General features: G+C 46.3%; 1 long non-coding RNA gene across 4 annotated transcripts in view; it reads right to left on the bottom strand.

Annotated features, from left to right (window-relative positions):
- Positions 1 to 285: 285 nt before the first annotated feature.
- The window catches only part of LOC137629592 (uncharacterized), a 68,458-nt gene continuing 63,635 nt past the window's right edge, over positions 286 to 5,108 (bottom strand). For all 4 annotated transcript variants that reach the window (XR_011041544.1, XR_011041545.1, XR_011041542.1 and 1 more), the window contains exons 2-3: positions 776 to 930; positions 286 to 414 (exon numbers count right to left, since the gene is read on the bottom strand). This is a non-coding gene — a long non-coding RNA (uncharacterized lncRNA). The remainder of the gene's footprint in view (positions 415 to 775; positions 931 to 5,108) is intronic.

Here is a 5,108-nt window from a genome sequence, read left to right as displayed (position 1 = left end):
GTTTTTAGTCGTGTAGGTACAAACAATAGAAATTGATGATGTTGTTACTTGCAATTAGGCTGAAAGGAAAATCAAGTGCTTATTTCTTGAGCTTGCAATATTTTCAACTTCCATAGATAGATATTACTGTAAATTAATACAAATTGGCTTTAATTATTTCAAAGTTATACGTAGAAACTAAACTCTTTCTAATATACTGTACTCTCCTTTCCAGGTACTCATGGTCACATGAAATGTCATTTTGATGGAAAGTTGAAGTCCCAAGATACTGTACTACTTAACTTGTACAAACAAATGTTTCCCAAATGGACTTTTGATCCGTATGTTCCACGGCCACTGCCTTATACACTTTCCGTTCTTCTGAGTATGTACACAATCGGTCAAGTGATGAGGACTCCAATGTAGAATCTTTGCCTAGGAAAAAAGCAAAAACTGTAAAGTTTTGGTCTTGATTTTGCAAACGTACTATTCTTGGGATGTGATATCTATGTAAGTTTCTTTACTCTGGGCTTAAGAGCATGGCAGATTATATTTATTGTGATATATGAAATACATACAAAAAAATTCATTCAGACATGTAAATATTTTTTATTATTTATCACATCAATTTTGTTGTTGCTGTTGTCCTAAATTATTTTGTCTTAAGAATAAAAGTTTTATAAAGCTATGGTCCTTTATATTTTATCCAAATAAAGTTTTGCATAATTAAATGATTGAAGTTAATTCTATCACTTTTCCAACATAATCTCTAAAAGTCAAACTAATCGAGTTAAACCTTCATATTCAATAATCAAGTCTTTCATAAAAAGCCTGTTCACTTTCCAGCAATCCTTCAGCCAGTTCATGTAGTGCACATCCTTCAAGCCAGTTCATGTGGTGCACATTATCGCAGATTCCTTCGAAGTTCCTCCAACCATGTCTTCTGGAAGTCTGTAAAGTAGACGAGTTAAATGTCTAATTATTATTAAATATATCCAACAAACTTTGCTAACATCTGCAATCCTAAACATGAAATGTATTTTTTGAGTTTTAAAAAATGTCTTAAACTTAAGCATTCCCATTTTTTGGCAATACCCTGGCACTGTGTTTGTGGTTCCGCAATTCTTGTGGTAATGAACAACTGAAACAGTAAAAGTGTTAAAATTAAGCATAACAATAAGGTTTTATCATCTGCTTTATTCTTAAAGAGTACACCACATACAGTATATGTACATACATATACACATACATGTGTACACTGTATATAAATACATAGGATAAACATGGTAAGGAGACCTTTTGGAAAACAAAATGAGATTATTAAAATTAAAATGCTACTCTCTAGAAAGAATAAGTCCTACCAGTTTTAACTTCTGAATAAAAAAACTTGGTGCCTTACTAAAGTCTTAGAACATTAGCTAGTTACAACTCAAAGAGCGATGGAAAGAATATACCAAGAGGCAGAAAAAGAGCAACATGGATTTGAGAACAAACTAAACTAGAGGACCTAACAACATAAAAGGAAAAGAATTGGACATGGGCAGGACATACAATGAAAATGCCAAATAATAGATGGATATTGGCAATAAAAGAGTAAGTCCCTAGTAACTGCTAAAGCATCGGGGGAAAGACGACGAGGGATTGACAAAGTAAGAAAGTTTGTGGGTGTGGACCATAAACAGGCGCAAGTGGAAGGACATGTCTGAGGCCTTTTGTACCAACCGTGTGTCACACGATCGTACATAGTTCATTTTGTGCTTGTATCTTCGCTCTCCCCTCGCACTAAAACGAACCTGAAAATTCATGTCTGCTTTTCTCCTCTGTAACAGTGTCAATATTTGACCATGAAAATTCTTTTTGCTTTGAGATTTTGTATATAAAGGAGTGTGTTCTTTAATAAACTAACTCAGTTGCTTTCACACTGCCTTTGAGTTCACAACCTTTCTCTTGGCACCGTCACATTGGTGACCCCGGAAGTCGACTCGCTCCCACCGCCTTCCACCCCCACCCCACTCGCCCCTCCATCGTTGGTACTATGACGGACTCTACAGAAGTTGGCGCTGCGGCTGCCCCATTGAAACTTTCACCGTTCGCCAGTGGAGAGGCGTTTGCTTGGTTTCAGCGCGCAGAAGTCCAGTTTCGCATCAAGGGCGTGACTCGCTAACCACCAAAGCAGATTATGTTCTCGCGGAGATACCCGAGGACACCTTCCCGGAAATATCCGACTGGCTTTGTGAACAAGGAGACACCCCAATAGCGTATGACACCCTCAAAACATACCTTCTGCAGCAGTACTCGCCGTCGCCAGCTGCCCATGTAGCAAAGCTTTTTCAGCTCTCGCAACAACCGTTGGGGGACCAAAGGGCTTCGCTTGCCCTCAGGGAAATGACCAGTATCGCTCCCCTTCAACCCGCCGCAGACGGCTCTCCTCGTGAGGTGAACCTACTTCGTGCCCTTTGGATACGCCGTTTACCCGGATCTATACGCGCTGCCATACCCGATGTCGATAGTTTACCCTTAAGGACTTGATGCCCAAAGCCGATGCCCTTATGGACAGCCACTTCAAGACCTCCATCAACGCCTCCACCCCTGACAAAGAGGATGCCTATTCAACGTCAACCGAAGCCGACATGAATGCCTTAGGACATACACGCCCACACCGAGACGTGCCGAAGCAGCGACAAAGCCGCCCACCACCCACCAATCGCTCGCGCCCCAAAAAACGACTTCTACAGCCAGTTACTACCTCCCATCCGCCGCAGTTTTTGCTACTACCACTTCAGATTCAGGGCAACTGCGAAGAAATGTGCCGAGGATTGTCAGTGGCCAAAAAACGTAAGTGAGCCATCGCTCGTGGCGGTGGCCTCCCGTATTTCTAATCTTTTCTTTTTACATGATACAGGAGCGGGCGTGCGATTTTTGGTAGACACGGGTGCTTGTCGTTCTCTTTTGCCAAGGAAACTCAAGACACGACGTAGTCTGTCTACATCTGCCAACGGATCTGCGATACCCACCTACGGTTACGAGAACCTCACATTATCGTTCGGAAATGGTAAATTCAATTGGAAGTTTCTCGTTGCTGACGTCACATTGCCAATCCTCAGTGCGGATTTCCTCTCTCATTTCCACCTTCTGGTCGATGTCGCCCACCGACGATTGGTCAACGCAGACTCGTACTTGTCGACACCTCTTCAACCTGCCCCCTCTAACCTCGCTCTCCACATTAGCGCACCCACGGATGCCAACGCCCACCTCCTCACGTCGTACCCGGAAGTTTCCCACCAGAACTTCGCCAAACGCCCATGGTTCCTGCCAAGCACGGTATTTATCACCATATCAAGACGACGGGACCCCCAGTCTTCGCAAAATTCAGACGTCTGGCACCGGAACGATTGGCAGCCGCCAAATAGACGTTCGCCGAAATGGAGGAAATAGGCCTTTGCCAAAAGGCCTCCAGCCCATGGTCGTCACCCTTACACATCGTTCTGAAGAAAGACGGCTCCCTCCGTCCGTGCGGGGATTACAGGCGCCTGAACATGCAAACAGAACCGGATCACTACCCCCTCCCAAACATTGCCGACGTGACTTCCTACCTGCACAAAGCAAAGGTTTTCTCTACGCTCGATCTCCTGAAGAGGTATTATCAGGTGCCTATAACCCAAAAGGCATCCCCAAGACTGCCATCACCACTCCGTTTGGTACATACACCTTCAATTACTCCTGTTTTGGCCTTCGTAATGCTGGGACCACGTTTCAACGTCTCATGGATGGCATCTTAGGGGACCTCCCTTTCTGTGTATGTTATGTGGACGACATACTTGTGTTCTCCTCCTCAAAAGAGGAGCACCTCCGTCACCTGCTCATCATGCTCGACCGCCTGCAACAAAACGGCCTTGTAGTCCGGTACGACAAGTGTACCTTTGGCGCCAACGAAGTGTCGTTCTTAGAGCACCGCATCACTCCTGAAGGAGTCCACCCCCTTCCCTGAGAAGGTAGCAGCCGTTCAGAACTTCCCCGTGCCCTCGACCGTCAAAGCTCTGCAGGAATTCTTGGGCATGATCAACTATTATCACCATTTTCTGCCAGCCATTGCCGCCACTCTTGCTCCCCTCTACGCCTCCCTCAAGGGCAAGCCAAAGTTGCAGCCTTCTGCAATGCAAAAAAGGCCCTATCAACTGCTGCGGCTTTCACTTTTCCTATCCCACATGCCCCTCTCCACCGATGCCAGCGACGTCGCTATTGGTGCAGTACTCGAGCAGGTGGTCAACGGCTCGCCCCGCCCATTGGCCTTCTTCAGCAGAAAACTGTCCAAGGCAGAAAAGGGTTATTCTACCTTCGATCGAGAATTGCTGGCGGTGCACTTGGCTGTCCGTCACTTTCGCCATTTCTTTCAAGGTACGCCCTTCGTCATTCGCACAGACCACATGCCTCTGGTGCACGCCTTTACTCGACAGTCTGATGCCTGGTCCGCCCGGCAACACCGACATCTCTCCGCCGTGGCTGAATACAATTGCACCCTTCAATACGTCCCTGGGAAAATGAATCCCGTTGCCGATGCCCTGTCAAGAAACACGTTGGCTGCCGTTCAACTGGGATTGGATTACAACGCCCTGGCTGAAGCCCAACGACAGGATCCAGAGTATCAAGCATGTAGGACATCCTGCACGTCCCTCCGTTGGGGAGACTTTCCCCTCGAAGACTCCAACACCACCCTCCTCTGTGACGTCAGTACTGGTATACCGCGACCTTGGATTCCTGCTCCCATGCGACGGCAGGTGTTTGATTTCATTCACGGCCTTTCACATCCCTCGTGCCGTTCTACTGCACAGCTGCTGAAGGCAAAGTTCATTTGGCACGGCATTTCCAAGGTTGCTAAAGATTGGGTCCGCGCCTGTACTTCTTGCCAAACTTCCAAAGTACATCGACACACGGATTCCGGAGTGGGCACCTTTCCTCAACCTCAGCCTCGTTTCGCACACATTCACGTCGACGTTGTGGGCCCCCTACCCACATCACAAGGACATCGTTACCTGTTTACCGTCATCGACCACTCCACTCGTTGGTCTGAAGCTATTCCCATGGAAACTGCAACGTCTGCCTAATGTACATCTGCCTTACTCTCTGAATGG

Source organism: Palaemon carinicauda, chromosome 37 (assembly GCF_036898095.1).
Source record: "Palaemon carinicauda isolate YSFRI2023 chromosome 37, ASM3689809v2, whole genome shotgun sequence".
Lineage (NCBI taxonomy): Eukaryota > Metazoa > Arthropoda > Malacostraca > Decapoda > Palaemonidae > Palaemon > Palaemon carinicauda.
Note: the sequence above shows the minus strand (reverse complement) of the source record. Positions and strands in the feature narration are given on the sequence as shown.